Source organism: Leptopilina boulardi, unplaced genomic scaffold (assembly GCF_019393585.1).
Source record: "Leptopilina boulardi isolate dan_hultmark-lab unplaced genomic scaffold, ZJU_Lbou_2.1 LbouV2_341, whole genome shotgun sequence".
NCBI classification, from domain to species: Eukaryota; Metazoa; Arthropoda; class Insecta; order Hymenoptera; family Figitidae; genus Leptopilina; species Leptopilina boulardi.
In genome coordinates, this window is record NW_026137909.1 from 2715176 (window position 1) to 2738723 (window position 23548).

General features: G+C 21.4%; 1 protein-coding gene across 5 annotated transcripts in view; it reads right to left on the bottom strand.

The window, feature by feature from the left end:
- LOC127285678 (synaptic vesicle glycoprotein 2B) overlaps positions 1-23548 on the bottom strand; it is an 86563-nt gene that overhangs the window by 20641 nt on the left and 42374 nt on the right. The window contains exon 1 of one of the 5 annotated variants that reach the window (XM_051311807.1): positions 16945-17595. The exons of 3 other annotated variants lie outside the window; for them this stretch is intronic. The gene's annotated coding sequence lies outside the window, so the exon portion shown is untranslated. Of the gene's footprint in view, positions 1-16944; positions 17596-23548 lie in introns of those variants that run through there. One more of the 5 variants, XM_051311810.1, reaches the window with a different exon arrangement.

Genomic DNA, 23548 nt, shown 5'->3' on the forward strand with positions numbered 1-23548 from the left:
GTTAGGACAACAAAATTATTTGATTGAACATTTTTAAATTCCAACCAAAATTCGATTACGACAACAAAATAATTTGGTTAACACAACAAAATAGTTTGGTCTAAAAAACCAAATGATGGTTTGTTGTCCTAATCAAAATTTGGTTGCGACAACCAAATAATTTGATTCGCTCTCAGCTCATAGCTTAAGAGAACAGTTAGTTTAAATCTCTCACAAGGATGGGTTCGATTCCAGGCGGAGTTGGGATTTTTCAAAGTCCACAAATATTTCAATTGGATAAATATAAATTCAATGTTAAATTGATAATAAATAAAATAAACCAAACATTTTTGTTGAACTAACAAAAAAAATTTGGTTGAGCTAACTAAACATTTTTGTTATGCCAACAAAAAACACTCAACCAAATTTTTTTGTTGACACAAACAAATAGTTTGGTTGCTTAAATACCAACAAAATTTTTTTGTTGGCCCAACCAAATTTTGGTTGCTCTGACTAAACATTTTTTTTCTCAGTGTAACTTCCCTAAAAATGCATCAATTTTAAAAGTTTTTTTTTTTTTGTTTCAAAAATGTGTGTTTTTAACTGGAATTTTCAAAAACATGCAAAAAATTATAAAATTTACTATATTTTTTGTAATTTAAAGGTTAAAATCTTGTTTTTAAAACTGTTGGTATCATTCGATTTTCCTTAAAAAATTTTCCAAAAAAAAACTATTTCCTTTTACAAACATTTTAAGCCTAGTCCAGTTGTGGGAAAACAATTTTTTCATTATTTTCGGAATTTTCTACAATTTTTAAAATTTTGAATTTTTAAAAAATATCTCCGGTAAACTATAATAAAGTCCTAACATTTTTTTTTTTTTTTTTTTAAATTTATTAGGTAGAATATACAAAAAAAAAAACAAAAATTTTAGGAATTTTTTATGGTTTTCACAATAAAAATCAAGTTTTCGTGTCATGTCACTATGATTTTCGTAATCAACGCATTAAAATACATAAAACTATCTAATATAAAACAAAAACCGGAATATTTTTAAAAAATTTCGAAAATTTAAAAAAATTCCAAAAATATTGAAAAAAAATGTTTTCCCACGACTGGATTATGCTTAAAACTTTTTTAAAAGGGAATAGTTTTTTTTGGAAATTTTTTGATAATTATCAAAGGATACAAATAGTTTTAAAAACCAAATTTTAACCTTTAAATTACAAAAAATATAGTAAATTTTAATTTTATAATTTTTTGCATGAAATTTTTAAAAAGTTCAGTTAAAAACCAACATTTTGAAACAAAAAAAAACTTTTAAAATTAATGCATGTTTAAGGAAGTTATATTACTTAACAGTAGAAGAAATAGTTGATTTTTTTATATTAATAATTTTTATATTATTTTTTATATTCAGAATAAAAACAAAAAATTTTCTTGAATTTGAAGATAAATTTTTCCCTTTCCTAGTTTAATTAGTTAAAGGAAAAAAGGAGACTTTTTATATTTACAATTACTGTCTTTCCAAAAAATCGAGAAAATAATTTAACTTTATTCAAAAATTTCCTATCTAACAACATTTAAATTACAACAATTTTAAAATCATAATTGAAATTTCTAAATACCATTTAAAAATTTTAGTATATTTTTTAGTTTTAATGGTAAAAAAAAAATTTCTGACAATAATTAAGTTTTACAGATTTTTAAATTGAATGTATTTTTTAAGTAATTAAATTGCAAAAGAATTTAAATTTGAAATTAATTTTTCTACAAATTTAAACTGCTCGTAATTTTTTTTCTAACAATTAAAACTTTGAAAGTTTTTCTTTGAAATTTTTTTAAATAATTAAATTTAAAAGAAAATATTAAAATTATTAAAAGTAATTGAATTTTGGAAGAGTTACAGTTGAAATTTTTAAAAATAATTGAATTTCAAAAGAATGTTAAATCTAATGTTAAATTGTAGACAATAATTAAATTTTTATAAAATTGAAAATAATTGATCAAATAATTTTAGATAAGTTTTTTTAAATAATTGAATTTTCGAAGATTTATAATTCTGATTTTTGGAAATAATTGAAGTTCAAGTGATTTTTGATTAAAATTTTTTGTGATTTCTGTTTGTTGAAAAATTTATTAGAAATCAGTGACAAAAATTGAAATTTAAAAGTTTTTAATTGAAAAATGCTTTTAATTAATTGAATTTTTAAAGAATATTATAAAACTGATTAAAAAGAATTGAAATTATGAAATTTCAGAAAGTTTTAGATATGGAAAATTTCAGAAATAATTAAATTTTAAAAGATATTAAATTAAAATTTTTGAAAATAATTTAATTTCAACTGATATTGAATTGATAATTTTATTTGCTGGTTTTTTTTAAATTTTAAACAATTATTGAAATCCATACAATTTTTAATTGAAAAATATTTTAAGATAATTGAATTTGTGAAGAATTTCATTAAAATTATTGAAATTATTTTCAATAATTATTAAATAATAATTGAAGTAAAGAAGATCTGAAGAAGATCTGCATTTGTATACTAAAAATTTTGCTGCTATAATTCATAAAATAAGATAAAAAAAATTGATACTTATAAATTATTATTATACTTAAATTGTGCAAGAATTGAATTAAATTAAACTCTCGGGTAATTAATTTTTTCCACCAGATATAAAAAGAACCAAAAATTTGGATTATGTTAAAAATATAATCCAATACAATTGAAAAAAAGATAGTAAAAATATATTCCAAGAAACATCCAAGATATAACTAATGTTAAAAAGGAAAGCAAATTTTTAAGTATAGTTTTCATTATAGAATATTTAAACAAGTTTCTAACACTCAATTAATAATAATATTTTTAGACTCTATAAACAGAAATGCACAATCATAAAAAAAAAAAATTTCGTAAGCACGTCCAGCACAAACAATAATAAACTTTAAAAAAAAAAAATAAAATAAACAAATTTCGTGAAAACATATATATATATATATATATATATCTGTTTCAGGAAGCAATATGTATATTTATGTAAAGAATAAAAAATAATAAAACATATCCAATTAGCTATAACATACATACAAAAAAAAGAAACAAATTCTTTAAATTAATTTTGGCTCTAAAAACGGTTCACTCAAGTGAAGGCATAATTAGTTTGCAAATAAAAAAAATTTTATGGCAGTATGAATAATTTTTTAAAACTACGAGAAATCAGTTCATCTGCTGCATTATTGTTATTACCTCATAAATGAGAATTTTCAATTTTAAAAATTTACAACCAGTATATATCATTACATAATATTGTGCTTATTATATTGAATGGATGTTCCTTTTCATTTTTTTTTTTTTCATTAAAAAATAAATCCATTTCAAAAAAAAATTTTAATTTTTTTTTTTAAACATAATTTTTATGAATAAATATTTGATAATAAAATCAGATTTTGTTTATTTTTAAAGTGGCATATTTTTGTATAATACAGAACGAAATTAGAACAAAAAAAAAGAAATAAAAATATACCTAAGCTTTAAATTATTAGAAATATAATTTAAACATAATATTATTGATTATTATTATTATTAATAATAATAATAATAATAATAATAATATGTTATAATATGTAGGCATTGTTTCGAATGTCTTTAGAGATATTAAATCCGAATATTATATTTCAGAAACATACTATTTCCGAGTATACAAATATTCTGATTTATTATTATTATTATTATTATTTTTACCTATATTTGAGTATTAATTTTTTCTCAGTGTATTAATGCAAATAAACGTTTAAAGTGAAAATGTTATATTTGTAAATTATATATTTTTTAGTACATAACGTTGAAGTTATGCGATTTATAATTATCGTGAGACTCACAAGGACATAATAATCTTTAGCATTCCAAATAAATCTGCAATGAAATAATTACATTGACTTACATATCTTTAGCGTCATCACTTTGAAGAATTATTAATTTAAACGAATTAAATTAATTATCTTTTTTATCGATATATAAACATAAATAATAAATAAATAATTATTAACAGTTAACAATAAGCGAAGAAGCATTTTTAATACTCTAAATTCACATAATTTAGATTAAATTTTTTTTTTTTTTCATATAATATTGGTTTAGAATTAATACAAAACGATTCATCTAATTTTTGCAAAAAATATGGATTTTATTTCTTTTATATAATGATACTCTTGAGTTCTTTGTATTTAGTTGTTGATTCTTAGTTTTCTAGAATTAATTTCTCATGGAACAAAAAGTAAAGACAGGATAGATAACATAGATATATACATATATATATAACAAGAATTAAACATGTTGACTGTCACATATTCTTCTACTGATTCACATAAATAGTCAAAATATAATCTTCAAGAGAACAATTATATAAATAATTATTTATTTAAATTAGCTAAGAAAATGTAATTGTTAAAAGTTTTAATTTTTGTTATCTACATTTTTTTATCTATTATGTGATTCTTTACGATTGAAGGGTCTTTTCTGAAGAAAAATTAATTTTCAGTTTTTATATGCAAAAGTTTGTTTCTTTTTTTCTAGATTGTCATTACCGTTACGAAGAATTTCTGTAAATTTTTATTTTTTTTTAAATGTATTTAATGAAACACACTTATATTTTACATTTCAAATTACAATGACGAGAAACTTTTTGTCATTGAATTTAAATATTTTTAAAAATTATTTCTAACATGAAATTATTTCAGTTGCCAAAAAAGACTGATTTTAAAATTCCATGACTTTTCCAGGTTTTCCAGAAAATTTAAAAAAAAAATTCCAGACCAAAATAATAAATCTATTTTGATAAATTTTTAGCCAGTTACGCCATAAACTACAAAATATTTCAATTAAATTATATAATAATAAAATGCTTGGTCTGTCCTTCTGTCCTAACTTGAAGTTGGCCTTTTCTGATTTCACGTGTTTTTTTTAATAGTAATCTTATGACGTGTCAAATTTTGACAATTCTTTTTCTCATTTTTGCCAAAGTTGTATAATTGTGTTTCCAAATTTCGGAATAAGTTTCTTTAAAATTCCAAATTCGAAAATTCAATTCACGAAGCTGAAGTACACAACGTTTACCAACGAAATTTTTTTTAAACTTGTATATTGATTCAAAAATTCTATACAAATACAAAAAATTTATGATGAGAAAAAAGATGCGCCAGGAAATTTCGTACAAGATAGTAATTTGAAGAAAATTTATTTTTAAGGTACCAGGGGCCAACGAATACCTATTAAATAATATATTAAGGCCAGGTCCAAGTGCGGCAGCGCCATCTACATTGAAACTAAAATTTTGGAAAATTTTCAACAGCCTTTTCTTGAAAACAAGAAGGTAAAATGCTTTTTCCTTTATGGATAATTGATTATTGGCAAGATATACACCAGCTAAAACTTTTTTTGAGTTAAAATAATAAAAAAAATTTCATGTCAATAAATTAAATATGAGCACTTTTTTCACAAAAACTGTAACAGTACTTTCTCAGAAATTACAATCAAAAATGCAATTTCCCTTTGGAAAATTAATAAACGCTAAAAAATACACGACCTAAGATTTACCAATCACGAAAATAACAAAAAAAAAGTTTTTTAACATAACATATTTTACTCATTATGACAGCCTTTTGGCAAGTTATATATGTCACCAGACGTTTCGCAGTTTGGCCGAAAGGAGGAGATTGGCGCTGTTGCTAACCACCTGAAATACATAATCTACCAAAGGGCTGTTACAATCAGTAAAGCAGTATCAATATGTTAAATATTTAATAAAATTTTCTTTTGTTATTTTCGTGATTGGTAAATCTTAGGTGGTGTATTTTTTAGCGTTTATTAATTTTCCAAAAGGAAATTGCATTTTTGATTGTAATTTCTGAGAAAGTACTGTTACAGTTTTTGTGAAAAAAGTGCTCATATTTAATTTATTGACATGAAATTTTTTTTATTATTTTAACTTAAAAAAAGTTTTAGCTGGTATATATCTTGGAAATAATCAATTATCCATTAAGGAAAAAGCATTTTACCATCTTGTTTTTAAGAAAAGGCTGTTGAAAATTTTCCAAAATAAACACACATGCCTCGAATCAACTTAAAGACACAAAAAGTCGTTTTAGTCGATTTATATTCCAAAAAAAAGTGGATTTGTTTTTTATTTTAACAAAAATATTTTACAGATTTTTAAATAAAAAATTTTTTTTTTAATAATAATCCTTTTCGAAGGGTTAAAGTTGAAATTTTTAGAAATAATTAAATTTCAAAAGATATTGTTAATTTTCAAATTATTAAATTTTACAGAAATAAAAATAATTTATCAAACAATTTTTGGAAAACATTTTTTAAATTTAATTGAATTTTCAAAGATTTAAAATTGAGATTTTTGAAATTAATTGAAACTTTAAGTGATTTTTAATTAAAATTTTAGATGATTTCACTAAAAATTTATTAGAAAATGCGGACAAAATACAATAATTTGAAAATCATTTTTAATTGAAAAATGGTTTCAGATAGTTGAAATTTCAAAGAATATTATTAAAATAGTTAAAAATAATTGAATTTCCTTAGAGTTATAATTGAAATTATTAAATTTCAAAAAAAAAATTTTCGATGGAAAATTTTAGAAATAATTAAATTTTCGATGCTTTTAAATTCAAATTATTGAAAATTCAATTAATTTTGAATTCAAATTTTTGAGAATAATTAAATTTTATTTGATTTTAAATTTGAAAAATAATTGAATTTCAGTTCATTTTAAATTGAAAATTTTGGGAAATAATTGAATTTTAATTAAAATTTTGGATGATAATTTAATTTAAGTTCATTTTTGATTGAAAATTTGGATAATTAATTTTGAATAGAAATTTCAGAAAATAATTGAATTTTATTTCATTTTAAATTGAAAACTTGGTAAATAAGTTAAAATTGAAAATTGTGGATAATTATTGGATTTTTAATTGTTTTTGAATTAAAATTTCGGGTAATAATTGAATTTTAGTTTATTTTGAATTGAAATTTTTAAAAAATAATTCAATTTTATTGTGTTATATTTTTTTTAAATTATAAACAATTGTTAAATTTCATAAAAATTTTAATTGAAAAATAATTTTGATATAATTGAATTTGTGATGTATTTCATTAAAATTATTAAAAATAATTAATTTAGTGAAGAATCATTTTAGTTCAAAATTTGTTAAATAATTGAATTGACGAAGATCTGAAGAAGATCTACATTTTATACTAAAAAAATCTATTTTATTTAAATTTTTTTGCAAATGTAAAAAAAATGTCGCATTTTATTAAAATAAGTCGATAAAAGTCGTATTTTTGAAAAAAGTCGGAAAAAGTCGTATAATCCGAGGCCTGTAAACATATAATTTTCATTATTATCATTTAATATGTAATAATATTCTAATAAATTAAATTATTATTGATAATATTAATCTTTAATTTCTTTATAACAAACAATTAAATACTCAATTTGGCGCGCTTGCGCGCGTTTAATTTTGCTAGTTAACAATAATTCTGTAAATTAATTTCAAGCAAAAAAAAAACCGCAAAATGAAATCATTTAATTTAAAAATAATTATTTTTGCTTCCTCTTGGAGGAAGCTTTGTAGTCCTTTCGTTTATAAAAATTTTTAAAATGGTGAAAACAATTTTTTCTCTATATATAGAAACATGTTATATGAGATCCTGATCAATTGTCCCGATGTATGTATGTGTGGACCCTTTTTTTGTGAACACGATAACTTTATAACAGATTTTAATGGATTTAGGTAAAATTTGGTAGGCTTATATATCACACTAATATCTCAAAATGGACGAAAGGATTTTAAAAAATATCCCAAAAAACAATTTTCATCGTCTTTTTTCAAAATTTTTTTTTAATCGAAAAAATTTTTAAATAGCAAAATTTATGGTGATATATAATAAAATCGTATTCCTTACGTCAAGACAAATCGATTGGTATATATAAAGTATAGATTTGATTTAAATTTAAAGAATTAATGAAAGATAAAAAATCAAAAATTCACATTTTAGCTGAAAAATTTTGTATTCTCAAATGTTTATATTATTATATTATTTATGTATGTTTATTTTAATGTTAGTGCTTTCACCACGAGGAAGTAAATTTTTTTGCTGATCGTAAAGAGGAAGCAAAATGTTCATGTAATGAACATCTGAATTTACAACTTGTTTTCCATGTTTCAATGTCAACAAGATCGAATTTCTATTTAACAAGATTTAATAAAGTAAAATTCAAAATGAATGGAATTTTCTTATCGAAGAATTTTTTAATTGATTTTTCATTTAATGAAATTTCTATTTATCTGATTTTTCATCTATCTACTTTAGCGAATTTTTGTTTAACATAATTTTTGATTAACAAAATTTATATGTAACGAAATTTTCACAGATACTCTTGAAGGAATAAAGTTTTTTCAAGTATTGAAATTATTATTATTATTATTATTATTATTATTATTATTGTAATGGTTTATTATAATTTAGTCTTAGAAATCATAATTGTTAATTAGTAATCGTTATTTATTAACAGGAATTATGATTAATTATTATTATTAGTAATTATTTATGATTATTAATTACTATTAATTATCATTATTAATTAGTATGTATTCATTCTTAGTAATTATTAATTACTGGTATTATAATTATTATCAGTAATTATACCATATGGTACTACCCAAGAAAAAATAAAGATTGTAAAGTGACTGTCTTCTGGAAGACGCATGAATATGCACTAAAGCTATTTTTTTAGAATTATGTTTTAATTGAATTTTAATTTGTAGAATATTATTTTTGCATAATAGTAATTTACAAGAATTTTAATTTTACAAAAAAAGTAATTGTACAGAATTTTAATTTTGCAGAATATTCGTTTGTTCGAATTTTCATTTTACAGAATAAATTATTAACCGATTATTAATGTTGCCGAATTTTTATTAAGACGAAAGTTAATTAGCCAGAAATTCAATTTAATCGAATCTCAAGTTTTGCGAAACGTTGTTTCGTAGAATATTCATTTTGCAGAATAGTAATTTAAAAGAATCTTAATTATGCATAAAGGATATTAGAAAGAATATTAATTAAACATAATATTCTTATGTTATTGAATATTCATTTTACAGAAAGTGTAAATATGGTCGAAATTCATTATGACAGAAATAATTTGGCGTGAAGTTTAAAATTGACGAATTAGAAAGTATCATAAAAATTGTGATTCGTCAATTTTAAACTTCACGCCAAATTATTTCTGTCATAATGAATTTCGACTATTTACACTTTCTGTAAAATGAATATTCAAATACATAATAATATTATGTTTAATTAATATTCTTTCTAATCTCCTTTCTGCATAATTAAGAGTCTTTTGAATTACTATTCTGCAAAATGAATATTCTACGAAACAACGTTTTGCAAAACTTGAGATTCGATTAAATTGAATTTCTGGCTAATTTACTTTTGTCTTAATAAAAATTCGGCAACATTAATAATCGGTTAATAATTTATTCTGTAAAATGAAAATTCTGTACAATTACTTTTTTTGTAAAATTAAAATTCTTGTAAATTACTATTATGCAAAAATAATGTTCTACAAATAAAAATTCGATTAAAACATAATTCTAAAAAAATAGCTTTAGTGCATATTCATCCATTTTGACAATTATTATGAATAAGATCGAAAATTTTTAGGTTAAGTTGTCTTATTTTTCACATAATTTAGAAATTGTAAATAATGGGGCTACTTAAATAAATTATATGATAGAATATTAGATTTCATAAGCTTGGAGTTACAATATGTTGACGTAGTACGTGCAGAATGCAAAACCGAAAATAATGAGAGTGAAAAGGATAGTGATATATCCCTGTCCTTTTCACTCTCATTATTTTCGGTTTTGCATTCTGCATTTACATTAACATGTAACTCCATCCTAATACTTTTTGAACTCGAAAAAATACATTTTTTTTTCCTTAATTTTGCGCCGTGGATTGGCCAGGTCTTTGTAATTAACGAAAATCGACAAACCAAATTATTTACTAAAATAAGATATTCCGCTTCGAACTACTTTCAATTGAGTAAAAGAAAAAATTAATTGAAAATTTAAAAACAGTAAAAAAAAGAACTTTATAGTAAATGCATTTTTAAAGCAACAAATTTATTATATGAGGTTTTGCTCTCATGTTTTTATTCATAAAATTTTTTTTGTACAATTTATATAAGTGAAATTTTTGGTTTTTATAGATTAAATTTCATTTTCTTAAAGTACTTTGACTTTAAGGATAACATTCTCATCACGACACTCGCGTTTCACGCTCGAAAATTAGAAACATACAATATAGAAAAAGTAGGCATGAATTAACCCATTAATGAAATTTTTACAGGTAATTTGAGGCTCTATCAAATAGTGTACTAAAAGAACCGAAAATTTTTAAATAAACAATTTACAAGCATTAAAAAAAAGATTTTTTTAGAATTTTTGTTCAGTTTTTATAATGTTTTCAAATCTTATCCTTTCAGAATACCTTTAAATGCTAAAAATATCGCGTCAAAAATGTTTCAATACGCCATTTTGAATTTTTAAAAACTGACTTCAGCATCGTAATGAGCGACCTAAAAAACCGAGGAGTAGAAAGATTTATTTAAATTTGCTAAAAAGATTGTTGAAAAATGAATTTTCTCTTAAAAAATAGCAATGTTTATACTTAGTTAATTTATAATTTTTTATAATTTTGCCTGCTACACTTATTATTTTTTTTCACTTCACAATGCTTTCGTTATAGTGGAAAAAATGTTTTATGAATACTGCTTCAAAAACTTTAAATCTAGAGAGGAAAGTTGCTAAAAGAATAGTTGGAAAAATAGGTTAAAACTGTGCCGCAAAAAATTAATGAGTAAAATAACACATCGAAAATAATTTAAAATTTTTGTTACCTTAAACGTAAGACAACATAACTTTTTTAACTTTTTTGTTTTAATCTGTATCGAAAAGTGTTAAAGAAAAAAAAGTTTACTTTTGGGAGTATTTTAAGAGAAAATTAAAAAAAAATTTTTTCAAGAAGAATTTAAATTTTTAAAAATTTGAATAATTTTTGAATTTATGGGCGGATTAAGGGCGCACTCACACCTTTTGGCTGCCTGCAGGTTACCATGGCAACGCATGAGAGTGAGTGCGACAGAAAATTTAAAAATTTGAATATTCAAATTTTCTGTCTCACTCACACTCGTGCGTTGCCATGGTAACCTGCAGGCAGGCAGGCAGCCAAAAAAGGTGTGAGTGCGCCATAAGGCGCTCTCACACCTTTTTGGCTGCCTGCAGGTTACCATGGCAACGCATGAGAGTGAGTGCGACAGAAAATTTAAAAATTTGAATATTCAAATTTTCTGTCTCACTCACACTCGTGCGTTGCCATGGTAACCTGCAGGCAGGCAGGCAGCCAAAAAAGGTGTGAGTGCGCCATAAGGCGCTCTCACACCTTTTTGGCTGCCTGCAGGTTACCATGGCAACGCATGAGAGTGAGTGCGACAGAAAATTTAAAAATTTGAATATTCAAATTTTCTGTCTCACTCACACTCGTGCGTTGCCATGGTAACCTGCAGGCAGGCAGGCAGCCAAAAAAGGTGTGAGTGCGCCATTAGTCTGTCCAACGAACTCAGGCTTCATTTTTACATGTTGAATAAGCGTGTACCAAATATCAAAGCGATTCGTTAAGATTTGTTCAAGTTATCGTGGGGACAAAATGAGTCTACAGACAAATTACAGGCGACAAACAGACGGACAAGTTTTCAAAACATATTTTTTTGGCATCAAGAGGTCTCAAAACGTACAGATTCACTGAAATTAGAAAAAAGTCAAAATCGACCAAAACGAATACTTTCTCATTTATGATGAGAATTTAAAAAATCTACAAATAAATGAATTTAGACCAATTCAATAGTAAATAATCGAAAAAATACGAAATTGTGGTATAAACAGCGCAATATAAACTATTTTAAAATAGAGGATTTTTTGAAAACAATTGCAATATTTGGAAATGGAAAACAATAGTTGAACTTATAAAAAAATTAAAAAAAAAAAATTCGGAATTTTATGAGTATGTTACTGTTATTTGTGTTAATTTAAGGTGGTTTAAACAGAGATAATACATAGTTGCTCATATTTTCTCAAAATAAATTAATTTTGCCCTGCATTTTACCCATTTTTCATCCGTTTTTGTCCTTTTTTTAAAAAAAGAGGCATAACATTTTTGTTTTAATCGCTATTAAAAATTGTCAGAGGAAAAAAGTATTTATTTTTACTTGTATTTTTCGAAAAAAAATTGAAAAATTTTTTTTTTTTGAAAAATGCGAATTTTAGGAATTTTTAAAAACTCAAAATTTGAATAATTTTGTTGATTTTTGACGAAATCATCTGGCCAACGAATTCAGGCGATTCATTAAAATTTGTTCGAGTTATCGTCGTACAAAATTTGTCTACAGACATACATACAGACAAACATTTTTTTAAGACCCATTTTTTCGGCATCAGAAAGTCTCTCAAAACGTCGAGATTCACTGGAATTAGAGAATGCTGAAAATCGCCCAAATGTAATACCTTCTCATTATGATGAGAATGTAAAAATTACTTTTATTTTGTTTTTATTTTTGTTTTTTCTTTGTATGTAAACCCTTAGTACATATAAGTTTTCTAAAACTACTTATCAAGGATGTTAATAAAAATGAAATTAATGACGTGAGTCACTATAATTTGAAAGATAATTTAAAAAGGTACATTCAAAGCATATTATATGAATGTTACAATTTTCATCAATAGATACTATTCACTGACAACTTCCCATGGGGTCAAATAATGATCATCGTCTAAATTATTGTTAAGAAATGACATTAAGAGTACGGTTTGGATAATTCTTATACTGTCCCCTTAACATCAAGATGATTGGGCTTGTTTAAGAAGTACTTTTCTTAAAGGTAGTTAGTGTTCAACAGTCTCTCTTCTTAAGAATTAAGCCTTTATGAAACATAAATTTATTATTTTGTTTATTATTCTTTTCTTATAGATTTGCTTACGTGAGAAAAGACCTAATATACAGGCCTTGGATCGACTTTAAGGCATAAAAAACTCGTTTTAGTCGATTTATATTCCAAAAAAAGTCGATTTGTTTTATTTTAACAAAATTTAATTGATTAATGAATATTATACTTTAAATATCTAATGTTATAAGATCTTAAATTCATTTTATTAATTCTGTATAATGAGAATAATTCTATAAAAATATTATCAAGAAAATTTATTTCGAATATTTCCGAGTCGAACTAATTGTAAGACAAGTTTTCAAAATTTTATTTAAGTAGAACAAATTTCTAAAAAAAAAAATTCTTAAAGTTCCATTTTTATCAGTTTTGAAAATCTGATATTTAAGCAATTTTTTCGAAATAAAAATTTTGTCATATATTTTAGTTTTGATAGTCAAAAAAAATTTCAGGAAATAATCAAGTTTTACAGATTTTTAAATAAAAATTTGTTTTTTTAAATAATAATTTTGGAAGAGTTAAAGTTGAAATTTTTATAAATAATTGAATTTCAAAAGATTTTGTTAATTTTCAGAAAATAATTAAATTTTACAAATAACTAAAAATAATTTATCAAATAATAATTTTAGCCCACACAACACATATTCCTAAATATTTTAGAAATATTTCACTTAAATGATTTGAAATAAATTTCAATGAAAAGTTGTTGAAATATTGTTGCAAAACAGGAAAATTTCCTATAGTTGAGAAAATATTTCTTTGATATATATTTTGGAAATTTTCAATTTGAATGATGAGCACTGGTCGATGAAATATTTCCTAAATATTTCAAATTTTTTAGTGAAATATTTCAAAAATAGTTAGGAACTATTATTATATGCTGTGTTGGAGATAACATTCTTTAAAAGTACGTAATTGAATTTTCAAAGATTTACAATTTAAATTTTTGAAATTAATTGAACTTCAAGTGATTTTAAATTTAAAATTTTTAATCATTTCACTAAAAAATTTATTAGAAATTGCAGACAAAAATACAATAATTTAAAAACTTTTTAAGTGAAAAAATGGTTTCAGATAGTTGAATTTTCGAAGAATATTATAAAAAAAACATAATTGAATTTCAGGAGAGTTATAATTGAAATTATTAAATTTCAAAAAATTTTAAATGGAAAATTTTAGAAGCTTTTTCCAATATTTATAATAAGAGAAATTTTTAGTGATTTCTGTTGATGAAGAATTTATTAGAAATCACATAAAAAAAATTGAAATTGAATAATTGAATTTTCGAAGAATATTATAAAAATCATTAAAAATAATTGAAATTTTTTGCAAATAATAAAATTTCAAGTGATTTTGAATTAAAAATTTTTGGTAATTTTATTTGCTTACTTTTTTTAAAATTATAAACAATTTTTAAATTTCACAAAAAATTTTAATTGAAAAATAGTAAAGATAATTGAATTTGTGAAGAATTTCATTAAAATTATTGAAAATAATTAATTTAGTAAAGAATTTTAGTTAAAAATTTGTTTAATAATTAAAATAAAGAAGATGTGAAGAAGATCTGCATTGTATACTAAAAAAAACGTATTTTATTAAAAATTATTTTAAAAAAATGTAAAAAAAAAGTTGAAAAAGTCGCATTTTATTCAAATAAGTCGAAAAAGTCGTATTTTTGAACAAAAAAGTTGGAAATAGTCGTATAATCCGTGGCTTGTATATATGAAAAATTCTTTGAATAATATATTTTTTTGTTATTATTTATTAAATTGCAGAAATTTATGCTTTTTGAAATTAAATTATTTTTTTTTTTTTTAATTTCTGTCGTGGGAAAACGTGAGAATAAGTGCTTGGTGTAATTTGCATGATGCTTTTTCACAACGCCATGCATATATTACGTCACATGCGTAAAACGTTGTGATAAAAATCAGAACTAGTGTAGAAAAAAAATAAATAATTTTTATTTAAAACTCAATTAACTTCTAAAATGACTAAATTGTTTTAAAAATTAATTTATTCATTATATTTTAATGACTGACAATTAGTAGATAATTTTACAAATTTTTAGAATTTACCTTTTTGGCACTGAAAATAAAAAATATCTGATTCAAATAATTTTTTATTTAATTGTTATCAAATAAATATTTATTTGTAATAAATAATTATTATTTTTGAGTCAATTAAATGGTATTTAGTAATGTTTCATACTTTATAAGACCTATTAGACTGTTATTTTGATAATAAAATTCGAAGTTTCTATTTTTCTTAAATTCTTTATTAAAATAAGTTAAAAATAATAATAATTTTATAAATAAATAGTAAATAATTTTATAATATTAATTTTATATAGAAAAATAATGATAAATAATTTTAACATAATAATTATTTTAAATAAATAATAATACACAATTAAGAGTATAATAAAAAATTTAAAAAAAATTTGTTTGTGGTTCAAGTAAATATTTATTTAATAGTACTCAAGTGACTGATTATTTAAAGGAAATAAATTTTTTTTCAGTCTAAAGCAATGGGAATCTAGAGCTTTTTTTCCAAGTTGTGATTCATACAACTTTGTTTTAACTAGATTAGGATATACGACACAAAATTACTGTTTTTAAGAAAATTAACTCTTTACTGCAAGATTGCATTATTGATTAAATTATTGTTTTTTTTAAAAAATAACTCCTTAGTAGGTGAAAGATTATATTAAAATAAAAAAAACATGTAAAATTCAAAAAAAATATTTAAATTAACGAAACGTATGAATAATACCTAAAATTAATTTGTTTATATTTAAATTTAATAATTTTTTTATTTTTATTCCACAGAATTTCATTATATAGAATTTTCTTTTAGCCGAATACCGAATTTTTATTTGTTTCGAATTTTTTTTTTTTTGACAAAATTTCCATTAAATCGATTTTCTATATTACAAAATGTTTACTTAACCGAAAATTCATTTAACAGAATTTCTATTTGATCGGATTTTTATTTGACCGAACTTTCATTTGTTCGAATAAACATTTGGCAGAAAAATTGCGGCGCGAATTTTAAAATTAACGAAAAAAAAATAAAAAAATTCGAATAAATTAATTTTGGACATTATTTATTCGTCTATAACCATCGTAAATATTGAAAGATTTCTTAACAAAAACGTGTTATCTTTTCAAATTTTTTAAAAACTTTTTAATTTTAATTTTTTAAATTAAATTTTTATTGTTAAGATATAAATTAATAAATCTGGAATTTAATTGATAGAATTTTTAAAGCGCCGAATTTTCATTTGTCCGAAATTACAAATGGCCGAACAAACAATCGATAGAAAGATTTCGGTGCAATTTTTAAAATTGACCAATTAGAAATTATCAAGTAAATCGTGATTGGTCAATTTTCAAAATTGCGCCAAAAACCTTTCTTCCGATTGTTCGTTCGGACATTTGTAATTTCGGTCAAATTAAAATTTGGAGAATTGAAAATTCTAGGATTTAAAAATTCGAAGCAGTTAAAATTCTATTCAATGAGAATTTTGCGAAATTAAAATTCGAATGAATTAAAATTCTGTTTTATTTTAAAAAAAATTATTAACAATAAATTATAAATAAATTTCAGATTATTAACATTAAATTATAAATAAATTTCAAATTATTAACATAAATAATTTTATCAGAATAAAATAGCAAAAAAGAATACTTCAATGAGTATTCTTAGTATTCTATATAATATTGTTGATGAAATACACTTATAATTTTTTATTGTTTATCTTTCTTGAGATGTTCATACTATAAACGTAATAAATCAATAATGAACGTAATATAAAAAAAACAAAATTTTTATTTTACTATAAAAATTTAAAAATATATTTAAAAAATCCCAAAATTTACTCACCATATAAGAAAATTGTATTTTTTTCTGTTTTTAGCACGTTGACACTGATATCTTATAAATTTAACACGTAAAATCGGTTGAGCATTTCTTTTTACGTATTTAAAAAAATATTCTATTTATTTAATTATTTTGTTGTTCCTAAAACTTTTTTTGTACTTTTTTTTTGTTATCTTACTTTCTTCTAAGTTATGTACAATCACTCATTTTTATTTTTTTGATTATCAAAATTTAATATTTCTTTCTTCTTTCTGTTATTATGAATTTTTTTTTGTTCACTAATTCTTTATTACCACTTTTTTTTAAAAAAAAACTTTTCACTCTTTCATAAATTTAAAAAAAATTTTTTTTTTTTCTTCTTTTTTTCTTTACCCTTTTCAAATTGAAAATAATATCTCACTTAATTTGTATTTGAAATTAATATTTTTAAGAAAAACCTTTTTAGAATATATAATTGGTTAGACTAATTTAATTTTTTTCCTTGGTGAAAAAATGAATAACTTTTGCTAACTAATTCGTTAAATAAGTGTTAATCTTTACCCGAGAGAAACGACACGTAGAGTTGAAATGAATGTCAGATGGCTGAAGCACTAAAAACTACCTGCCACCTCCCACTAACAACTAACGAGAAGTTCATCTCACTGTACTCTCAGTTATTACAATACACAAGCGATAATAAATAAAGCAATGTCTTTTAATAAGCGCACCCAGTTTGTATTAACAAGTCAACTTTTTATCGCTTTCCAGTTTTCACCATTTTAATATATTTTCTCAAAGTGGTGATATAGCATGATTCACGTGTATATTCAAATTCCTCATTTTTTTTTTTCATTCGTATTTACAACGTTATACTTTCTTATAAAAAAGCATTTACGTTTCAAATAAATAAATTAATAAAAAAAAAATAATTTTCAATTTATAATTCGTATAAAATAATCTAAAATAGAAGCTATCATTTATGTACCACTCAGTACATTTATGCTTAAATAAATAAATAAAAATTATCTTACAATATTTCTGTGAAAGTGATGTCAAGTGCTAAATTTATTATTTTATTTATTATTAATTTCAATATTTTAAGTACTGAAAAAACATAAAATTTCTATAAATGCTACTAAAATTATTATTTTTTAAACTTTTTCTTCTAAAAATTATTGTCTTACATTTTTATAATTGTAGGCCTCGTATCGACTTTCGAAAGAAAAAAAAGTCATTTTAGTCGATTTACGTTACAAGAAATGTATAAAAAGTCCATTTTTTTTTTATTTTTTAATTAGTTGATAAATATTTAATTATTATTAAAAATTTTGTTATTTGAAATTAAATAAAATTTATTAATTCCTTAAGAAGGATGTTTCACAGAAATATTTTCAACAATTTTAATTTTAAACCACCAAATTAAAATGAGACAATGTTTCAAGATTTCAATCCACTTTCAGAACAAATTTTCAAAAATAATTTAAAGTTACATTAATAAAACAGAAAATTTTTCATGTCTGATTTATGCACATTATTCAAAATCGTAATTTCGGAAAATGTTTTAAATAATTAAATTTTCCAAGAATTTCATTAAAATATTATTCAAAAAAAATTAATTTTGAATGAAAATTTGTGAAATAATTGAATTTCAGAAGATTTTTAATTAAAATTTTCAAAATAATTGAATTTCGAAGAATTTCATTTAAAATTTTTAGAAATAATTGAATTTCAAGGAGATTTTCATTTGAAACTTTTATAAATTTGAATTAATGAAATTTTTTTACAAATTTCAAACAATTATTGAATATTAGAGAATTTTCAACTAAAATATGTTCTAAATAATTGAATTTTGATGGAAATTCATTAAACAAAAAATTATGTAGATAAAAATTTGCAATTGAATTAACATTCAATTAATTACTAATTATTATTAACTAGCAAAATTAAACGCGCGCAAGCGTGCCAAATTGAGTATTTAATTGTTTGTTATAAAGAAATTAAAGATTAATATTATTAATAATAATTTAATTTATTAGAATATTATTACATATTAAATGATAATAATGAAAATTATATGTTTACAGGCCTTGGATTATACGACTTTTATCGACTTATTTTAATAAAATGCGACATTTTTTTTTACAGTTGAAAAAAAATGTAAATAAAATACATTTTTTTTAGTATAAAATGAAGATTTTCTTTAGATCTTCTTCAATTTAATTATTTAACAAATTTTTAACTAAAATTCTTTACTAAATTAATTATTTTCAATAATTTTAATGAAATTCTTCACAAATTCAATTATCTTAAACTATTTTTCAATTAAAATTATTTTTGAAATTTAAAAATTGTTTATAATTTAAAAAAAAATAGTTAATAAAATTACCAAAAAATTTTAATTCAAAATCACTTGAAATTTTATTATTTGCAAAAATTTCAATTATTTTTAATGATTTTTATAATATTCTTCGAAAATTCAATTATTCAATTTCAATTTTTTTTATGTGATTTCTAATAAATTCTTTATCAACAGAAATCACTAAAAATTTCTCTTATTATAATTATTGTCTGAAATTTAACACAATCTTTTGAAATTCAATTATTTTTAAAAATTTCAATTTAAAAGCTTCTAAAATTTAATTATTTCTAAAATTGTCCATCTAAAATTTTTTGAAATTTAATAATTTCAATTATAACTTAAAATTCAATTATTTTTAATGATTTTTATAATATTCTTCGAAAATTGAACTATCTGAAACCATTTTTCACTTAGAAATGGTTTTCAAATCATTGTATTTTTGTCTGCAATTTGTAATAAATTTTTTAGTGAAATTATCAAAAAATTTAAAATTAAAAATCACTTAAAGTTCAATTAATTTCAAAAATCAAAATTGTAAATCTTTGAAAATTCAATTACATTTTAAAAAATGTTATCTAAGATTATTTGATAAATTATTTTTAGTTCTGTAAAATTTAATAATTGTCTGAAAATTAACAAAATTTTTTTAAATTCAATTATTTCTAAAAATTTTTAATTTTAACTCTTCGAAAATTATTATTCAAAAAAAAAATTTTATTTAAAAATCTGTAAAACTTAATTAAGTACTTGATACAGTTGCCTGAAATTTTTTTTGACCATCAAAACTAAAAACTGTGACAACATTTTTAATTCGAATAAATTGCTTAAATCAGACTTGAAAAAATGATAAAAATGGAACTTTAAGAATTTTTTTCTAGAAATTTGTCTTACTTAAAAATGATAATTTGTCTTACAATTAATTCGATTCTAAAATATTCGAAATAAATTTTCTTTGATAATATTTTTATACAATTATTCTTATTACAGAATTAATAAAACGAATTTAATATCTAATAACATTAGTTATTTAAATTAAAATATTCATTAACGAATTACATTTAGTTAAAATAAAAAATCGACTTTTTTTGGAATATAAATCGACTAAAATGACTTTTTTGTGCTTTAAAGTTTACATTTGAAAAAAAATGTAAATAAAATACATTTTTTTAGTATAAAATGTAGATTTTCTTCAGATCTTCAATTCAATTATTTAACAAATTTTGAACTAAAATGATTCTTCACTAAATTAATTATTTTTAATAATTTTAATTAAATAAATCACAAATTCAATTATATCAAAATTATTTTTCTATTAAAATTTTTATGAAATATAACAATTGTTTATAATTTAAAAAAAAATATCACAATAAAATTGAATTATTTTTTAAAAATTTCAATTCAATAATTATCAAAAATTTTCAATTTAAAATTTAATTATTTACCAAGTTTTCAATTTAAAATGAAATAAAATTCAATTATTTTCTAAAATTTCTATTCAAAATTAATTATCCAAATTTTCAATCAAAAATGAACTTAAATTAAATTATTATCTAAAATTTGAATTAAAATTCAATTATTTCCCAAAATTTTCAATTCAAAATGAACTGAAATACAATTATTTTTCAAATTTAAAATCAAATAAAATTCAATTATTCTCAAAAATTTGAATTCAAAATTAATTGAATTTTCAATAATTTGAATTTAAAAGCATCTAAAATTGAATTATTTCTAAAATTTTCCAACGAAAATTTTTTTTTTTTGAAATTTAATAATTTCAATTAGAACTCTAAGGAAATTCAATTATTTTTAACTATTTTAATAATATTCTTTGAAATTTCAACTATCTGAAACCATTTTTCAATTAAAAATGATTTTCAAATTATTGTATTTTGTCCGCATTTTCTAATAAATTTTTAGTGAAATCATGTAAAATTTTAATTAAAAAACACTTAAAGTTTCAATTAATTTCAAAAATCTCAATTTTAAATCTTTGAAAATTCAATTAAATTTAAAAAATGTTTTCCAAAAATTGTTTGAAAATTAACAATATCTTTTGAAATTTAATTATTTCTAAAAATTTCAACTTTAACCCCTCGAAAAGGATTATTATTAAAAAAAAATTTTTATTTAAAAATCTGTAAAATATTTTTGTTAAAATAAAAAACAAATCCACTTTTTCTTGGAATATAAATCGACTAAAACGATTTTTTGTGTCTTTAAGTTGATTCGAGGTCTGTGTTTTTATAATTAATATTTAATATTTAATAGGTATTCGTTGGCCCCTGGTACCTTAAAAATTAAATTTAAAAAATAAATTTTTTTCAAATTACTATCTTGTACGAAATTTCCTGGCGCATCTTTTTTCTCATCATAAATTTTTTGTGTTTGTATAGAATTTTTGAATGAATATACAACTTTAAAAAAAATTTCGTTGGTAAACGTTGTGTACTTCAGCTTCGTGAATTGAATTTTGGAATTTGGAATTTTAAAGAAACTTATTCCCAAATTTGGAAACACAATTATACAACTTTGGCAAAAATGAGAAAAAGAATTGTCAAAATTTGACACGTCATAAGATTACTATTCAAAAAAACACGTGAAAGCAGAAAAGGCCAACTTCAAGTCAGGACAGAAGTACAGACCAAGCATTTTATTATATAATTATTATTAATAATTATTACTATTACTAATAATTACTAATTGAATTTGGAAGAGCTGGAGTTAACATTTTGTTGAAAGTAATTAAATTTCAGAAGATTTTAAATTGAAATTTTCATAAATTTTAATTGATAACATTTTTTTACAGACTTTAAAGAATAATAGAATTTTATAGTATTTTTAATTAAAAAAAACATTTTATTTCCCTAAATTGTTGAAAAACTGTAAAATTTTATTAAAGTTATCAGAAATAATTAATTGAAAAGAAAAATTGAAGTTAAAAATTTTAGGAATAATTGAGTTTTGAAAGAGCAATAGTTAAAATTTTTGAAACTTATTGAATTTCAAGAGATTTTTAATGAAAATTTTCGTAAATTGGAATTTCTGTAGATATTTTATAAATTTTAAACAATAATTAAACTTTGAAGAATTTTGAATTTAAAAATGTTTTAAATAATTGAATTTTCGAAAATCTCAATTAAAATTAAATTATTCAACAATTTCAATATTAGATAGAAATTTTAGAAATAATTGCATTTTAGAAGAGTTCGTTTTAAAATTTGTAGAAATAATAATTGAATTTCAGAAGATTGTTAATAATTTTCCTAAAACTTAATATTTGTTTGTTTTTGGGGTCGTTAATTTCGAATCTGACATCAGATTTTCAAAATTCAATATGGCGGACGAAAACGAAGATTCTTAATTTGTCCGAAATTGCAAATGACCGGATGTACAATCAGCAGAAAGATTTTGGCGCGATTTTTAAAATTAACCAATCAGAAATTTTCAAGAAAATCGTGATTGGCAAATTTTAATTTGCAATTTCGGATAAATGAAAATTCGGCGCTTTGAAAATTCTATATCAAAAAAAAAGTCGTATAATTAAAAATTTTTATTGAAATAAATTTTGTCAAATGCTAATTCTAAAAGTGAAAATTCGTCAAAAAAAAAAAAATAATTATATGTAATAGAAATCTTTAAATATTTACTGGGACTCCTTGAAATCTCAGAATCTCAGAATCTGATAGACGTTCCTCGCTGATAAAATGTTTATTCAAACGCAAGTGCAATAAAATGTTAAATCAGAAAGTTGTGCTACATGATTCAGAAACTTTTATGCAACATAATTAATTCTTAATCAATTGTTTGATCAACACAATGTTAATTCAAGTTGCGTTCAATGAATTGCTAATTCAATCATCATTCCAATATTGATGCTTATTGAATTAATTATGCAATATAATTTTAATACTAGTTTTTCTTACAATCCATAATAATTGCATTGTTTTTGAATATGAATATGACAACATGAAATTTTAATAATTTAAAAATGTTATTCGCGATTGTTTGGAGTAATATAAAGACCGCACATGAATTTCAGTGGAAATCTTATTGAAGTGATTCAATTGCTAAATTCCAATTATTTCGTCAATGAAATCTCACTGATTCAAATTTAGAGAGTACGGCATAATATTTCCTTAAAATATGATTTTTTTATTATTATAATAATTAATTGCTGTTTGATATTTCACGGTGCGCCAGAAGGAGGTTTAAATAAAAATGAATTGGCATTTAAAAATTCTTTTTGATTATGGTTCTAAGATAAATAAA